The following is an 18790-nucleotide window of genomic DNA, read 5'->3' on the forward strand; positions in this document are numbered from 1 at the left end:
ACAGCATTAGTTTTTCGACATCCCCTTATATGGCCTGATCAGTGCACTTCCCCAGCTTGGTGATTTCGTAAGCCTTTACAGTATAGGAAGTCAAGCAGAGCAGGCCTGCTACGCAGTACAAGCAACGTCTGTTATCTGCAGATCACTGAGCACTGGACAGCTGACACAATAACCTGCACATCTAATAACATTATTATAACGCCTATAGACGATGCAGATGTCAGTATAGCTCAGTCTATGGACATGCCGAGTGTTTGGGCAGTTAGTTAGTAAATAAGGGTATTCTGACACCAGTGTAATTTCATCACATCAGTGGAGTCAATGAAATGACATTGCTTTTCACACCAGGGTTTTTTGATTGCGTATAATACGTGCATAAAAAAAAGAACGCAGCATGTTCTATTTTATCGTGTACTCCACGTCACAAAGCCCTATTCACTAACGCAGCGGCAAAATGCTGTGTAATACACGCAGCGTTTTATGCCTGTGCTCGTGTGAGCGGGCCTTAAGTGTAAATGTTTTACATCTGGGTTATAATAATCTGGATGCAACATATGGCTTCGAGGGGAGCAAGGACGGTATCACACGACCAGATTTGACATGCGGCTCCCGCAATCGCCATCCGCGCGGACGATCCACGGTAATACATGGGCATTGAAAGGCATATAGCTTCAAAGTTTTCTTCACACCTGCAGGTACAAATTGTGTATTCCACGAGCGGAAGAAAAATCGTAGCATGGACGGGCTCCATTGATGAGAGAGAGAGAGAAGAAAACTTTCGCTTGGCAGGTGTAATGCTAGTTTCTGATGTTCACTGCTTCTGAGTTGTCTTCCACGTGGACAACACGCTCTCCATACGCATACATCCACGCAGAAAACTGCACACATACGCCACCATTCGCAATTTGTTCCCGCGATCACTCGCACATTTGCGCTCCAGATATCTGCAAGCGGAATCCAACCCGTTCATGTGAGCCTGGCCTAAAACTTGGAGAATCGCTGTGGGATCCTTCACACTGACGATCGCCATATCATCACGAAAAAATCGTGGCAAAATCGCATTTCTTTTCCTGTGATTTTTGAGCGTCAGGGCTGCTTTTTTTGCCCGTTTTCTGTGTGGCCTAAAGCATGTACTGTGTCAGCCAGAACATTTTAACCCTTTCCAATCCAAATTGTATCCTGGTTTTCCTAGGGGGCTTACTCTTTTTCTGTTGTTATACAACGGCGCTGTCTGCTGGCTAAAGCCAGTACTGCATGAGGTGACACATTGGATAGGCTTCAACAGAAGAGAGGCTTGCGATATACAGTAAGGGAACCCCGACTGATGTCTTATAACATCGAAGCTGAACAGCCTTAACTCATAATGTCTTCAGAGGTCAGACAGTGGATTGGAAAGGGTTAAATGAGCATTTATGCACCCGTACTACCGCCTTTATGGGTCCACTGACTGAAACTCCCAGCATTGTAGTTATCTGCAGTGGATATACGAAGTCTACACACCCCGTGGAAATGCCATGTGCTTAGTTTTTGTTATGTTAAAAAATCAGACAAAGATGAATCATTTCAGATTTACTTCTATTGGAAACATAATGAAAACTTTTAGGGTGGAGAAAGAAAAATAACAAACTTAAAGTAATGTGGTTACATAAGTGTGAACACCCTCTATATTAGGGGATGTGTTGAGTTTAGAATTAGCCAATTACATTTAGGGCTTATTCACAGGTGCGTATATCGGCCGCCATTTTCACGGCTGGCCGATATACTCTACCATCTGAGCTGTCTTCTCCTTTCCTTCCCCGTTAACAACCCTTTGCCTCTCTCCTCCCCTCCGGCTGTTTGCAATGGGAGGGGGCGGAGCTAAGTGTCTCCCCTTCCCACAGCCATGGGAGCTAGCTCCGCCCCTCCTATTGCAATTAGCCAGAGGGGAGGAGAGAGACAGTGAGGAAGAGGGAAGGGGGAAGACAACTCAGACGGCAGCGTATATCGGCTGGCCGTGGAAACGGCGTCCAATATATTTTCATGTGAATAAGCCCTTACACTGATGGTAAATAGTAGTCAGCACTCCGCTGCCATTATTTAATAATAATAATAATAAACAACTTTATTTGTATAGCGCCTACATATTCCGCAGCGCTTACATAGACGGGGGATTATTTACACAGATTCTGATTTACTCCATAGGATTTTTTAACCTGACAAAATCGTGTCATTTTAACAGGCGTGTTAGACTCTTTCTATCCACTGTACGATGCTGTAAGTTCGGGTCAGTAGACCGACATCTGTAGTGCTGAAGCATAACTGTGCGGGCCTGGCCTGAGGTCAGCAGGATACTGCAGTGTAATAAAGGAAGCATTGATGCAAGGCACACAGACATCATCTGGAATATGCAGTTCAGTTCATAGAGATAGATGATGTACAAAGAAGAGACTGGGAAGATAAAAGAATTCTATGTATTTAGTCTTGAAAAGACATTTCTAAGGTGTGGGGACACGATAAACCTGTATATACATATAAATGGCCCATAAATGGTCAAACGGTGTTCCATGTAAAATCCCCTCTGAAGTCCAGGGACCGCTCCTCCGTCTGGATACAGAAAGCATCAGTCTCCAGAGGTGACAGCGTAAGGCAATGTATTTGATTGCCTGCCAATCACCACGTATCACATGCACGTACGTGGTGCGGTAAACGTCCGCTCGTGTGAGCCCGTACTAGATGTGTATAGAGGGGTGCGGTGCATGTTCGGCCAGGCCTTCCTTACCATGACAGCTGTGTGGAATCAGTCTTCGTACAATATACCAGCAACACATGGAGAAGGATAGAATTCCCTTGTGAGCGTTGATCTGGTCTAATTGCCACGCTGGGATCGTGGAGGAAATCTTCCCGTTAGGACAGATTGACTCACATCTCTTCTGCTGTTTTAATTCAATTGAATCAGTAGAGGGGAATAAAGTTCTAAAGTTTACCCCTTCCCCTCCCCCTGGTGACCCAGAGGATATGTCTTTTCTAACCATATTAACACTACATGTGACTGTCTTTATTATACAGAATATACAGTAACTATTCTGGAATATCACATAGATACCCCGTAAACTTCTGTTCACTTTTGCGAAAGTTCAGGTGTTTTTGACAAGAATGGCCGTTATTCTTGCTGTCAAAATAGCAGAAACCATGACACTAAACTGACGGACCTCTTAGGCTAACTGTACACGGGCGAGCGTGATGTGAGGCCATGAATCCTGCCCCCATATCACGCTCACCACCATGTGAAATCCTTGCGGATGCAAGCCTCACAGCAATCCTCCACCGCAGCTGTCGGCTGCTTTCAATAGGGGGCCTCGCATCGCGTGCTCCTAACACGTGGTGCAATGCTGCCGCCAGCCCCATTGAAAATAGTGGGCGCTGTGATGCGGGAGCATGCAGGAAAGTAGGACAAGCTGCGATTTGTTTCTTGTATAGAATCGCATTGTCATGCTCATGTGTATGGCCCCATTGAAAAGAATGGAGGTCATATTTGTGCGAGATTTATGCATCTCGCAACGGACAAATCTGGCCCGAAAAAATTCCTTTGACGCCCTTGTGAAGGCAGCCCAAATGGGATCTATTATGGCTTCATTAACAAAAAAAGGTACGACAGCAGCGTTGCCTTCAGCTGTAGGATTGTGTTTTTTAAAAATATTTCACCTATTTTTTGTAATTAAGGCTGTATTCAATGGGTGAGTGCAATTTTTGTCAGTGAAAAACTGACCATTTTCTATGCAATTTTTAAGTAATTTCTTGCTATTTCATGTATTTTTCACGTGCGTGAAAAACACTAGTTTTTATCTGCTCTGCATTTCCTGTTTTTTTTTTTATGTGGTCCCCATAGTAACCTGCATTAAAAATGCATTGCACTTGCATGAAAATCATATCCAAACCGCAATGCGTTTTTTTCACCCTCCCATAGAAAATAAAGGGCGATTCCTGAACAAGAATCGCCGCAAAATAGGAGATGTTGTGATTTTACTAACTTGGATTATCGGTCCGAGAGAAAAATTGCCCTTGTGAATTAGCGCATTAAAATGAATGGGGTCTTTTCCCGTACAAGTTCTCTTCATCTTGGAATGGGACAGAACTCTCTTGGGAACCTTCCATGTGAATGCACCCTGAGGCTAGGGCTACACGGCAACTAGAGGTCTCTGTGTGGTCCTGCAACCTCACTCATGCAAGTCAGTGGGGTTGCTGTGACCTACAGATTGCAGAAACTCCCGCAGCGGAGTCTGGTTCTGGCAGCCGCGGTGTCCGCACGTACCTGCTTTCTTCTTCTCGCTTCTGTACTGTGGATGGTCCGCAGGGCTCGCCGTTGGACGTGCGCAGTACAGATTTATTTTTCGCACTCATGCTTTTTCTGCGTCATTGTGTAGCGATGACGTGGAATCTGCGACCTTTCCACAGTGTCAATTGCAAAAAGGCTGCGGAGGGGATGGCCTCCATTGACTTCAATGGAAGCTGTCCGCACAGAAATCATGCAAAAATAGAGCATGCTGCTATTTTTCCTCTGTGAGCTGAAACCGCAATTAGTTTCCACTCGTGTGCAGGAAGAATCACTTTACCATAGCATGCTATGGGTGGTATTTGCTGCGGAATCTGGAAGCGGACACCCGCTCTGGATTCTGCAATGCAAATTTGCTCATGTGCGTGAGGCCTATGCTACTGGTTCTTATGTGACAGAAACTGAAACTCCACCACTGCAGACAGTTATGTGCATATTCTGAAATACATAGTGTGAAATTATGCTACATGTATAAAAATGTAATCCATTGATCCCTAATCTAACTGTTGGCCATTATCCATCAGGGCCTGACTATCCAGCAGTATCCCCCATGAACTTGAGTGTAATATAGATATATGCATCCCCCCACACTCCATATCCACACAGATCCAGGCTGGTGTTGTTATTACAGCAATAGGACACGATGCACTGTGTTATATAAAGCATAGTGAACATGCATTTCAACAAAGTGGTATTTCTCCCATGCCAGCACCAGAGGAAAATGACTACATCTGCAGCTCCTGGCAGGAAGCAGAGGAAACTTTGAGCCATAGCCATGTGTACAAAACTTGTATTTTACATGGAGGTGAATGAGGGCCTATTCCATCCTGACACCGTGACATGAAGGATGTGCGGCACCCTGGGGGTGATGGGTCTTCCTCCTAAAGGGAGGAAACGTAGAAGGGAAACACATGAGGACCTGTACTTGTTTTACCACTGCCAGTGCTTGAGGGGTTGTACCACAATAGCTAGTTATGCACTATCCACAGGATAGGGGGATCATAGAATCACACACATTCTGTATGTGTTTTTTCATTTTTCTTCCCCAGATGTAGGACTTTGCATTTCTCCTTGTTAAATACCATTCTGTTAGTCGCCTTCCATTGTTCAGGCTTTTCTAGATCTTTTTGAATCCTCTCTCTTCTCTAGTGTTAGCTATCCCACCTAGCTTTGTGTTATCAGCAAATGTGATCAGTTTCCCATCAATTCCCTCATCCAGATCATTTATAAAAATGTTGAACAACACTGGGCCCAGGACAGAGCCTTGTGGCACCCCACCTGATACATTCTTCCACTTGGACATGCTGCCTGTCCACAGGTGATAGTTCATTGCGTTACCTGCAGCAATAATCCAGCCGCAGTGAACGCTTTCCGCTGCTATGGAAAGCGCAGCCGCCTGTCCACGAGCGGAGAAACATAGCGATTCTCCGTTCGCAGGATTTAAGTCGAGGCTTGCCACGATTCTCCGCGATGAGCCCATCTGTCAGATCGGTTCACCCCAGAGACCTAACAGCTCTTCCCCCTCGTCCCCGTGTCGGAATATTGCTAGCGATATTCTGTCACAGCCGTGGACAGGGGGCCTTACTAAAGTCAAGATATACTATATCCACCACATTTCCCTGATCAATCCAGTTGGTGATTCTCTTATAGAAGGAAATTAGATTCGTCTGACATGATGTGCTCATTACAAACCCATGCTGGCTCTGGTTAATTACTCCATTCTTATCCAAGTACTTGCATACATGCTGTTTAATACTTTGTTCAAAGATCTTTCCCAGAAGTCAGGCTCACAGGCCTGTAGTTTCCTGGATCCACTTTCTTCCCTTTTTTGAAGATAGGGACAACATTTGCCCTTTTTCAATCTTCTGTGACTTCTCCTGTTCTCCAGGAATTTTCAAAGATCATGGCGAGTGGTTCAGCAATTACCTCTGCTGCTTCCTTTAGTATCTTAGGATAACCTGCTGATCAGTGGGGGTCTCAATCCTGAGACCACAGCTGATCTCAAGAACTGGATTCCTGGGTCCTGTTCTTCTGTCACTGTGGGGTTTGCTTCTTCCCTAGCGGTGACGCCACCGAGCAGCTCTCCATTTATTGAAAGTAACAGAAATTCCCGAGCGGGTGCCACTCAGGTATCTCGACAGTGGCATTGCAAGTGACAGCCTGTCCGTGTTCTGCGCAGTGTGTGAGACGCCGCACATTCCAAGTCCTGTTCTCATGTGTGAATTGTACAAGAATAGGGCCTGCTTCAGTTTTTCCGCCTTGCACCACCCATGCAAGAAGAGAAACGCCCATGTAAATTAACCGATTGGAAACAATGGGTTAATACATCGTACGAGTTCACACAAAACTCGCGTCGTTCTCTGTGTAAATGCAGCCTTATGCTGCAGCCATGACTGTAGAATAGATATCCTGTGTCCAAGGAATCCCAGACTCTACTAGTGCAAGCATAGCTTCCTCACTGCTGACACTAGGATGTGGGGTCCTTGTACACAGCCACCCAGAACAGTGCAGCACGTCTAGCTGTGGCCTCTCACTGCTGCTTTCTACAGTACTGCCCCACTAGGCTCACATAGGGTATATGCTGCAGGGTGTCAGCAGTCTGCTCTGCACACATCGCCCCGTGGGCTTACATGAGAGACTAATGGAGCAGGTGCCAGCACTGAACCTCGGCACGGAGGGAGGAGGGGCTCTCGACCAGCTGAAACTCTTCTGTTCTGCTGGAAGGCGCAGGATTGCCCTATATGTCCTTATATGGGCATGCAGGCTGCGGGGGGCGGGGCCTGTGCGCGTCACCCGGAGGGGGGAGAGGAGCACTCAGACGCCGGCGGCTTCCTTTTTTGGAAGCGTTAAACCTCCTAGTGTGGCGGCTGCGCACGAAGGACCCAGGCATGTGGGCGGGGAGTCTGCTGCCACCGGCGGGATGTGGCCTCTCCTTGGTGACCCTGATCACTTGGTTCAGCTCGTCATAAAGAGCTCTTCCATTAATCCTACTGGTGTTGTGCCCTCCTGCTCGCCGCCCGCCCCCCGGAGCCGCCCGGCAGGACTCCTGTCTTGTACACACTATCATTACTGTATCTACAGAGCTCTAGGCTGCAGCTGATGGGAGTCCCCAGAAAACACTCTAGGCTGTAACCCTTACACTGCCGGAGAGGAGACGTGCTCCTCCTGAGGACAATTAGTTGGGAGTTTAAGGGTTATTCAATGTAAGCCTTCCACTGAGCCCTGCAGCAGGTATAGCACATATAGCAGGGCCCTGAGGGGGCATATTATACACTGAGCCCTCTGGGGGGGGGGGGCTTTCTACAGCACTGCCTTCCTCCTATCATTGCAGATGGTCGTCTGTTGGAAATCCCTCAGGGCCCTGCTATATGCTCAGTGGAAGGTTTACATTGAATAACCCTTAAACTCCCAACTAATTGTCCTCCCTGCACAAGTCCCCTCTCCAGCAGTGAAAGGGTTACAGCCTATAACTTCCAGGAGCCATTTCCAGCTCTCAGAAGGCAGACAACTCCCACAGTTCATCGGAAGGAGCTGGTGCGTTTGCTGAGGACCCATTACTTACTGCTGTGTAAGCCTTGTGTTAGCAGCTGGCCATATAATAATGTGTCCATATCATGTTACTCCAGCTGCGGGGGGTCATTGATGTCCAGAGAACGTTCTGGCAGCTGGGATAACCTTGTCAGTCTATGGGTGCAGCAGAGCTCAGCTCACATCTCTATCAGGCATTGCAGATTCCATCTAATCGTGCAGAATGCCGCACTGTTTGTGCTCACAGGATGGACAGCATGAAGGCACACAATATAATGCTTTGTGCTGCTCCATGACGGAAGCTACACGAATGGCCGAAGTGCTGGATCCAGCACATGGCTGCCACAAGCAGTGCCCGGCTAACCCCACTGCCCCCCTCATGCCGCCCAGCATTTAACAGCACAGCTTTGTACCAGATCTGCTCTAGAGGCCCCTATACGCATTAGGAAATGTTAGCTGGACCTGCTGATTGGGTGGGCTCTGCCATCACATGTATGGGGGCCTTCTGACTCCTCCTTCAAATATCAGATATGTTGAGTATAAACACCCTTTCTGTCTTGTTCCCCATGGAGATCCTACTGTCAGGGTTCTCTCGCTGCCACAGACTCCGGTTTGTCTATTGAAAATATGTGAAATCTTAGCCAAACGGATATTCATGTGTTTAGGGGAGTCAGAATAATTTTGTGTTTGGATGACAGCTCCTGAAGGTGTACGGGCATCTTAAAGGGGCTTTCCAGTGAAATACCATTGATGACCTATTATCAGGATAGGTCATCAATAGATGATCGTCCGGGGTCCGTTGCTCGGGACCCGACTGATCAGCTGAGCGAGCGCATGCTGTCCGCATCGCAATAACACAGAGGTTGGAGCGGAAGCCTCCGCACCGACTTCCCATGCAGTGACCGGCGCTTGTAACTGCAGGCACAGCTCTCATTGACTTCCACTCTGACCTCTGTTATTGCAGCGCTGGCAGCATGCGCTCGCTCAGCTCGTGGACGAAAGCATTTTCTGTTACTGTGTGAACCCCGCATGGATGGCTTTCACTGAAGTCCATGGAAGCCGTTCGACCTGCGGCCCTTCGGCAGTTGTCATTGCGGATGGGCTGCGGAGTCTACGGGAAAAGCAGAAATTAAAAAAAAAAATCTGTACTGCACATGTCTGATAGCGTTTTACTGCAGCCGTTCACAGTACAAAAAAGTAAAGGTGTGCAGGGTCGCCGACCGCGGTCAGAGACTGGATCCGCTGTGGGAACCTGCATGCGGAATACGGCTCTGCCGTGTGCAGTTGGTCTCACACCTACCATTTCACAGGCAACTTAGCAAATCATAGATACCTGACTGTGAACATCAGTAGCCCATTGGGCCAGCCCAGGAACCAGTAGCCAGACAAAAGAAATTCCCATAGACATTGGAGAACCAAAAAATTATGCGCCCGCTGCAGCTTTCTAGGAAGATGGGCACTTTAATAGCGCTACAAGCTAGCATCCAATTAGTTCCATATCATTTCAGGAGCATTGTTGTGGCGCACAGGACTTGTAAGCTCTATTGTGAAGCCTCAGTATTGCTCTCATGGGTCATGAATGTTTGCATCTGACTTGATCTAGTCACTTAGACAAGTACACCCTTGTGCACTCAAAGTGCTAAGATTCCCAATATGAGCCACCATCACCAGCCACTCTGTGTTTTAGTAGCTGGCAAATAGCAACAGAGGAGTATTTAATATGTTTCACAAAAATCCTCTGAAAATGAAAGCACCAGAAAATGGTTACAATGTATTATACAATGTTAGATTTTTTATTGCATGACTTCATTGTTAATGTTCCATGGGTTTTCCAGGATAAAACATTAATATGCCATCAATTTATAAATGCTAGGAGTCTGTCCCTCTACAGCACCTAACTGTTTTGGGGCAGCTTTGACTGGGTTGGGACTGCTCAGCAACTTTGGCTGTAAAGAATTGCGCAAACATAAATCGCTGTGTAGCCCCATGACCTCGCAATCTTATTGAAATCAACAGGGTTGTGCTGTGACTCATGATTTGCAGCGCCCACAACCTGCAGATTGCCAAAATTCCACTAAATTAGAATTATTTTGCGATCTGCAAGTTGCAGCAGCTTGACAATTGCGCCCATTTGCTTTAATGAGAGTGCGGCGTTGCAGGGCTACACAGCTATCTGTGGTTGTGTTGCCAAACTCACCGTAGGCCTTGGCAAATAGGACCAATATCATACTTGTAAATCTAGTTTGTTTTTTTCTTCCTGCGATTGTGATGCATTTTGTGATAAAAACACATAATTGCTGATACATGCGATTTTCATGTGTGTTGAAAAAATTGTATGCTGTTTCAATAGTTAAAATAGAAAAAAAACAACAAAAAACCTCACACTCACATGGTACGCGAGTTTGATGCGATTTCTTTTTACACACCCATAGGAAGTAATCGTCCAAAAATAAGACCTGCTGCGATTTTTTTCAACCTCGCACTAGTGGTGCGAATAAAAATTAACCCCTTTGAAATCAATAGGTTATTTTCCCGTGCAAGCTGTATCCATGTAATCAGTTGGGACTTGCACGGGAAAATAGTTTGTGTAAATACACTCTTAGCAACCACACGGACACGGTCGGCTTGTTGTAATGTAGTGAAGGCAGTGTTGTTCTCCAACAGTTTCTTCCTTCTGCTGATCATAGCCGCACAGGAGTCCAACTGTCCTATACATCAGTGACCCATCCTACCGATGGGCAATCCATGCTAAATCCTTGAAAGCCCCTTTAATCAAAGTGAAGAATCATATATTACTAATAAAAGGTAAAAGCATTGTACTAAAGTATAAGGTCACATAAAATGAGAGACTCTACACCACCCAGGTTCAGGTAATGGGGAGCACGACCGCTTACCCTCCCCTATTGTAAAATACTGGAATCGGCCCTCTGCATACTAGGTTTTGAAGTACTTTACAGTCGGCTGCACCTTGACCCCTCTGCCTTGCACGTACCTGCACAGTGACGCAGAGCCCCTGGTGGGGTGTATGCAGCCGGTCATTACAGGGCGAGATAACATTTGGGTGTGTTTGGTATGTGACATTAATTGCTTTTGCCCAGGGCATGGTGATTGCTGCTGTATCCCGGGTGTCAGCGCCACCTTTCTTATCTTTATATTTCTTGTGTTGAATCTTACAACTAAAATTAGTAAAGTATTTGTGCATTTTGTTTCCCTGGAAATGTAAAATATAGAACATTATACAAATGGATGACTTTATGGCCGCCTGCAGACGGCCGGATCGAATTCTCGCAGCGGGACCCGACCCGAGCGCCTACAGAGAGCAGCGCGGAACTCACCCGCTCCCGCAGCTCCGGCTCTTTCATGTGTCGGCTGCCGGGCAGCTGGCGCATGCGCAGAGCGGAGCCGGTCAGTGACGCACAGAATTGGAGCATGCCGCGGTTTGTTTTCTGCGAGTGATTTCGCGCAGACAAACCGCGGCCGTCTGCATAGGATTGCATATTCTAATGCAATCCTATTCAGGCGTCCAGGGGGGGGGGAATTCTGCGGGGAATCCCGCCGCGGAATTTCTGCCCGTCTGCAGGCGGCCTATAGATGAGGTTTTGGTAGATAATAACCACAGTAAAGCAGTCATCTTTTGCAAATATTTGGTATCCTCTAGCAATCAGAGACTCTTTAAAGTTTTTTTTTTTTTTAAATATCACTCACAGTTATTTGCTATTTGACTAATGGATTGTATTGACTAATCAGATTGCAATTGTGTGCCAATTGTTAACTGCTTCAGCAGGTTATATGATGTGCTACTATGCTTAGGATTGCAGGCATAGAAGTATGTATATACCAGGGAACGTTGTAAGGCTCCTACACACCTATATCAATAAAAAGGTAGATGTGAGGAGTTGGAGTAGGTTATTGCACTAGAGAACGATATTAGTTATCATTGTGCTTGTCTGTAACATAGGAAGAACACTGTGGATACACGTGGGATAAAACTGTGGCTGCATGTTTGATTTCTGACCCTGCATAACCACTATGTTTAGTGATCGTTCATACTCCACTGGGTAATCAGTGATCCCCCAATTCCATCACTGTGGTTATGAAACTAGGAAAAGCTTCCCCCGAAAGAGAAACTCCACTTTTGGAGCTTTTATTTACATTATATATTTGAGAATCAGGTTAGACTTGCTCAGGCAGGAATGTGGGGGCGCAAATGATAAGGGGGAACATCACTGAAATCGCTCAAGAACACGTGCCATACAAGAAGCCAGTTCGCCGTGGGTGCTGGCTAAATGCAACCACCCTCTAGACTGCTGATAAGAGGAGAGAGGCTAAGGGAAGGCTGGGTGAGGCGAGGCGACTCCATGGCAAATTCCAAAGAGAAGCCAGGAAAGACTAGAACAAGTTCCTGACCGCCCGATACCTGAGCCTGGAATTAACCTATGAAGGGTCACACCAGGGAATTATTTGCTACTGTGAATCAGGTGAAGAAATCTTTTTCCGCTTGCCCATTAGCCATCAGTGACTAGCAGGACATCAAGAAGCGATGGAAACAATATACTGAAGAACTATGTGCTGGAACCAGCAGTGACCACCCAAAGGAACATGGGGACCAAGAGGATCTGGAACCAGACCTGCTGAAAAGTGAAGTGGAATGGGCGATGAGACAGCTGCCAAATGGCAAAGCACCTGGCATCAATGGAATCATTGCAGAGCTACTCAAATGAGTCCCAAGAGCTGCACTTGTAACACTATGCCAGGCCATCTGGAGGACCTGCACATGGCCAAAAGGATTGGAAAAGGTCAGTTTCCCCCAGTCGTCTCCACGACAGCACCAATTGAGATTGCCTCCTCCTGATAGGACAGGAACAAACTGAGAGGTTAAAAGCTCCCCCCCTTCCCCACTTTCCTCAGTGTCTTCCTGTCCTGCCAGGAGGCAGGATCTCTGAGAGGAGCTGGTGGAGAAACCAGCCAGGATTACTTACAGGTGGATCGGAAGGCAGTGGCTCACCCTGTCCTCCCTTCCCAGCCAGACGACTCCCGGGACGCCACATGGGGTGGTAACCCCCGGGCCAGGTTCCTCCCGCGGCGGCCCATGGAGGGGAACAAAGCGGGAGCCTCAGTCCCCCTCGTCCTCCCTGCAGAAGTTACAGCGCGGCGCTCCAGGAAGCCCTCCGACGGCGGGGGGCGGGGCGCCGCGTCACGTGTCCAGCGCGATGACGTCATCGCATCTGCATCAGGAGCGGAGGGGGCGGAGCTTAGCGCAGGAGCGCGACAATTTAAAAAAAAATAGGAACCTGAGAGAAGCCAGAACAAACCAGCACTACAGGTCGCAGGGTGTCTGCAGCACCGGTATAGTAATGAGTGCTCCAGCCCCAGAGACAGCTGAAACCTCAGCCTCAGCGGCCGTAAGTAGCCAGTGCGGCAAAAAATACAATGCAATTATCCAGTGTATTGTGTATGGAAAATTGCATATTTACCCGCAAAAAATACAATGCAAATATCCAGTGTATTGTGTATGGAAAATTGCATATGTACCCGCAAAAATACAATGCAATATCCAGTGTATTGTGTATGGAAAATTGCATATGTACCCGCAAAAATACAATGCAATATCCAGTGTATTGTGTATGGAAAATTGCATATTTACCCACAAAAAATGCTTTATTTGTCAGGGGGATATAAAAAGACATCACCCCCAGAACAAAACTCAGAAAATGCGCGGATTGCGGGATAAAACTGCCAGCTACGTACCAGAGGCCTCTATGCAAGGCATGCGTAGCTAGGCTAGTTAAAGAGGAATCAGGAGGACGTTAGGAAGCTGGTGAAAGAAGAGGTAGATCAGCCCTAACGTCACAGCTGGCGCCGCCAGCGAAACGCCAGAAAAGGGCGTATGTTCCTGACGAGCCTTCCGACTCCGAGAGTTCCATCGGTCGGAGCAAGAGGAACAGGCGGCCGAGGAGTCCTCAGATTAGGAGGACTACAAAAAATACTTATTCCATCAGGACGACTTAATGGAATTGATTAAGTCAGTCAGGGCTACACTAAAAATGGAAGAGCCCAGAGAAACACGTACCCTACAAGATGAGATATTTGGGGGACTAGGGGAGAGGCGCAAGCATACCTTCCCTGTCCACAAGAATATCACCAAAATAATCCAAAAAGAGTGGAGGACGCCGCACAGTTAAAAGATCCCATGGATCGCAAAGCTGAGGGCCTTCTAAAGAAATCATGGGAGGCAGCGGCAAACAGACTTAGGCCAGGGATCGCAGCCACTTGTGTGGCGCGAACTCTGGGGGTACGGCTAGAACAGCTACAGCTACACCTAACCAATAAGACGCCGAGGGAACAGATCCTAAATTCCCTTCCGATCCTGCGTATGGCAACAAATTTCCTAGCGGACGCCGCGGCCGAAACTGTCAAACTCTCGGCGACAGCTACAGCCCGGTCTAACTCAGCCAGAAGAGTGTTATGGCTGAAATCGTGGTCAAAAATAAGCTATGCGCCCCAAAAACCCCGGAAGAAAAGCCACAGAGAGGGAAGACCTTCTTCCGGGCCCCAAGGCAACAGCCAGAGACCTACCGAGGCAGGGGCAAGACAGGCCGTTGGAGTTACCCCAAGGGGGGCAGAGGAAGGTATATCCTCTTTTACCCCCACCAGGGGGAGCCAAATCAGAGACCCTGACGCCATCCCCGTAGGGGCAAGGCTGGAGGGCTTTGTGGATCAAGGGGCCACGATTTCCGAAGGCCCATGGATCCCAAAGATCTTACAGCAGGAATACCGGATAGAACTGGTGTCCCTCCCCAGAAGAAAATTCATTATCACGGGAGGCTCCAAACAGTTACACCTACTAAGGCAAACCGTTGGGGACCTGCAACAACTAAATGCAATATCCCCCGTACCGCAAAACGAGGAGACCCAGGGCCATTATTCCAGGCTCTTCCTAGCAAGGAAACCCTGTGGGAAACAGCGGATGATAGTGAACCTGAAACCTCTGAACACCTGCATCAGATACAGAAAATTCAAGATGGAGTCCATCTCCTCAACGATAAAGTTGATTCCCAAAGGAGCCTACAGGGCATCCATCGATTTAAAGGATGCTTATTTCCACGTACCGATCCACGAGGGGTCCCGGAAATACCTAAGGCTCGCAGTGGATATGGGCAAAGGAATAGAGCACCATCAATTCAGATGCCTGCCCTTCGGGATCTCCTCAGCACCCAGAATCTTCACCAAAATTATGGCGGAGGTAGCCGCCTACCTGAGGAAGAAGTCGGTCCAAATAATAGCAGAGTCCAGAGAACTCCTAACGAAAACACCTGAGGATAGTGCTAGAACTTCTCCAATCCTTGGGACGGATCATAAACTGGGAAAAATCCAGCCTAGATCCCGACAAACAGAAAACGTTTCTGGGTATAACGCTCGACTCAGAATCGCAATGCTCCTGCCTAACCGAGGAGAAAATACAAAAAATCCGACTGCTAGTCAAAACCTTTTTACGGAGACAATTATGCACAATTCGGGAAGCCAGGTCTCTCCTGGGAAGCTTGATTTCAGGCATTCCAGGAGTGGCATGGGCCCAGGCTCACACCAGAGCCCTGCAAGCCTCAGTCCTATCCACGTGGGACAAAAAGCGGTCCTCTCTAGGGACGAGAATGTACATTCCAAGCGCGGCGAAAACATGCCTGCGTTGGTGGGCATCCCCAGAGAACCTGCGGAGAGGGGTTCATTGGCCACAAAACCCAGCCACTCGCATCACAACGGATGCAAGCGCCTGGGGATGGGGAGCGCACGTGGGGAACCAGTTCTTTCAGGGCCCATGACCTCAAAGAGCAAAAGAACAGTCCTCAAATCACAGGGAACTACAGGCCGTATGGCAGATCCTACAGCAGTTAGGGAACTCGCTACGGGACCAGCATATAAAGATATTGTCAGACAATATCACCGCGGTCGCCCATATACGACACTAAGGGGGCACAAGATCTCCCGCTCTGCAAAACATTGCACAGAAAAATTTCCACTGGGCAGAGGGCCGGATCCTCTCGATCACGGCAACCCATTTGAAGGGGACGCTAAACCAAAAGCGGCCTTTCTCAGCAGGAGGCAAATAGACCCAGGAGAATGGTCTCTCTCCCTGAAAGCATTCAGAATCCTGATCAATCAGTGGGGGACCCCACAATTGGACCTGTTCGCAACCAGGGAAAAATGCCAAAGTAAGCAATTTCTTCTCCCTCCGGCCAGGAGATCGTCCGACAGCAGTAGACGCCCTAGGCCAAGACTGAGGAGAAGGGCTGGTGTACGCCCCCCCCCCCCCCCCCCCCCCCCTATACCGTTAAACCCCAGAGTCTTACAATATTTCAGAACCCAGGTATGCACACTAATCCGGGTGACCCCCCCCCCCCCCCTTCTGGGCCAAGAGAAGCTGGTTCGGTCTTGTAGCAACTGAGCGTCCAGGACCCAGTCATCTTCCCTACCTGGACAGGTCTTCTATCACAGGGCCCACTGAGCCATCTGAGCCTAGACAGGCTCCACTTAACAGCATGGCTCTTGAAGAATCCTCACCAAAAGAGAAGGGATTCTCAGAGAGAGGAGTAGAAACGTTAATGTCCAGCAGAAAAAAGACTACCCACCTTATCTACCAGAAAGTTGGAGAAGGGTCTCCTCATGGAGACAGGGAAGGGATCGCGGGGATTCTATCCCGGACATCCCTCTAATCTTAGAGTTCTTGCAGAGGGGCCTAGAGACGGGCCTCTCTCCAAGCACCCTGAAGTTCCAGGTCACAGCCCTTAGCGCCATATGTGACACAAAGTTCTCAGACAGCAGATGGGTCAACAGGTTCCTAGCAGCAGCAACTAGATTACGGCCGGGGCCCATAAATCTTTTTCCAGACTGGAACCTTAACTGGGCCCTAGGGGCCATGACAACGGTACCATTCGAGCCGATCGAAGCACTACCCATAAAAATGCTTACTATTAAGACCATTTTCTTAGTAGCCATCACCTCCGCAAGACGGGCTAGCGAGCTGTAGGCCTTGTCCATTCGCCACCCGTTCCTGAAAATCTCGGCCACCGAATTAGTACTTAAAACGGACCCGGCGGTTATGCCAAAAGTAGGATCACATTTTCATAGGTCCCAGGACATAATAATCCCCTCAAATTTTAGTAAACCTAAAAACGAGGAAGAAAAAACCCTCAACTGCCTGGACGTTAGGAGAGCAGTCCTAGGCTACATAGAGGCGACAAGCCACTGGAAGCGGGACGACAACTTGTTCATCCAGTTCAGTGGCCCAAATAAAGGGAGCAAAGCAGCAAAAAGCTCCATAGCCAGGTGGATCCACCTGGCCATCAGAGTCCTATAAGGCCCTCGGGAAGGAAATCCCTTTAGCTCTGAAAGCCCATTCTACAAGGGCAGTAGCATCCTCATGGGCCGAACATAGCTCAGCTTCGGTCGAGCAGATATGCAAAGCCGCAGCCTGGAAGAAACCCCACATGTTTGTTAAACACTATAGGGTAAAAGTGCAGCAGAACGAGGACAGGGCCTTCGGCCGCAAAGTCCTCTCGGCAGCAATCCCACCCTAGGGAAACTTTAGTTGGTACGTCTCAATTGGTGCTGTCGTGGAGACGACTGGGGGAAAAAATGGATTATACCTACCTGATAATCAGGTTTCCAGTAGTCTCCACGACAGCACCCGTACCTTCCCTCCCTAAATTGATAGAAAAGAAACTATATAATATAAAGAAACATATATAATATAATTTTATTTAAAAAATAAAAAATAAAAAAAAAAAATAAATAAAAAATAAAAAATTTTAAGTTGAGCTCCTACCCCGGCAATTCGTTAGAATCCACTGAGGAAAGTGGGGAAGGGGGGGAGCTTTTAACCTCTGTTTGTTCCTGTCCTATCAGGAGGAGGCAATCTCAATTGGTGCTGTCGTGGAGACTATTGGAAACCTGATTATCAGGTAGGTATAATCCATTTTTTTCATCCCACTGCCCAAGAAGGACGATGTGAAGGACTGTGAAAACTATAAAACAATCACTCTGATTCCCATGCCAGCAAGGTGCTTCTGAAAGTCATTCAGAAGCACTTGGGCAATATCCTTGACCAGGAACTTCCTGATGATCAAGTGCAGAGGGATCCGTGACCACATTGCAAAACTGAAGTGAATCATGGGAAAAGGCAAGAATGTGTCATTTATTACACCAAGGCTTTCAACCTGTGATCAGGTGCCTCTACAATAATCAAAAAGCCACAGTCAGAACCTGGTATGGGGATACAGAATGTTTTGAGATTAGAATTGAGCAAGTATACTCGCTAAGGCACTTTACTCGATCGAGTAGTGCCTTAGCCGAGTATCTCCCCGCTCGTCTCTAAAGATTCGGGGGCCGGCGAGGGGCGGGGAGCAGCGGGGGAGAGCGGGGAGGAATGGAGGGGAGATCTATCTCTCCCTCTCTCCCCCACGCTCCCCGCCGCAACTCACCTGTCACCGGCGCCAGCCCCCCGAATCTTTAGAGACGAGTGCAGAGATACTCGGCTAAGGCACTACTCGCTCGAGTAATGTGCCTTAGCGAGTATACTCGCTCATCTCTATTTTGAGATCAAAAAGGACACAAGACAAGGATGCATTCTCTCTCCTTTTTAACCTCTATGTGTAAGTGATCATGAGGCAGCTGGACTTAAATAATCAGGGTATTGGGTTGAAAATAGTTAGAACCACCATCAGTAATCTAAGATACGCAGACGATACAACCCTGTAGTAGAGACAGCAAAGCATCTGAAGACGCTGATCCTGAAGCTAAAAGAAGAAAGTGAGAAGATGGGACTTCATCTGAACCTCAAGAAGACAAAGATCATGACCACTGCCAACAAGGAAGTCCACATAAAGGTCAAAAACGAGGAAATCAAAGTGATTAATAGGTTCATATTCCTTAGGTCCCTCATCAATCATAGTGGTAGCT

The 18790-nt window shown here is 47.8% G+C and overlaps 1 protein-coding gene across 2 annotated transcripts in view; it reads left to right on the top strand.

Annotated features, from left to right (window-relative positions):
* Positions 1-18790, top strand: part of MUS81 (MUS81 structure-specific endonuclease subunit) — a 161734-nt gene that overhangs the window by 11833 nt on the left and 131111 nt on the right. The window contains exon 1 of one of the 2 annotated variants that reach the window (XM_066582298.1): positions 7814-7877. The exons of the other annotated variant lie outside the window; for it this stretch is intronic. The gene's annotated coding sequence lies outside the window, so the exon portion shown is untranslated. Of the gene's footprint in view, positions 1-7813; positions 7878-18790 lie in introns of those variants that run through there. 2 annotated transcript variants of the gene reach the window in all.

This window comes from Eleutherodactylus coqui, chromosome 11 (genome assembly GCF_035609145.1).
Source record: "Eleutherodactylus coqui strain aEleCoq1 chromosome 11, aEleCoq1.hap1, whole genome shotgun sequence".
In the NCBI taxonomy this organism is placed as follows: domain Eukaryota; kingdom Metazoa; phylum Chordata; class Amphibia; order Anura; family Eleutherodactylidae; genus Eleutherodactylus; species Eleutherodactylus coqui.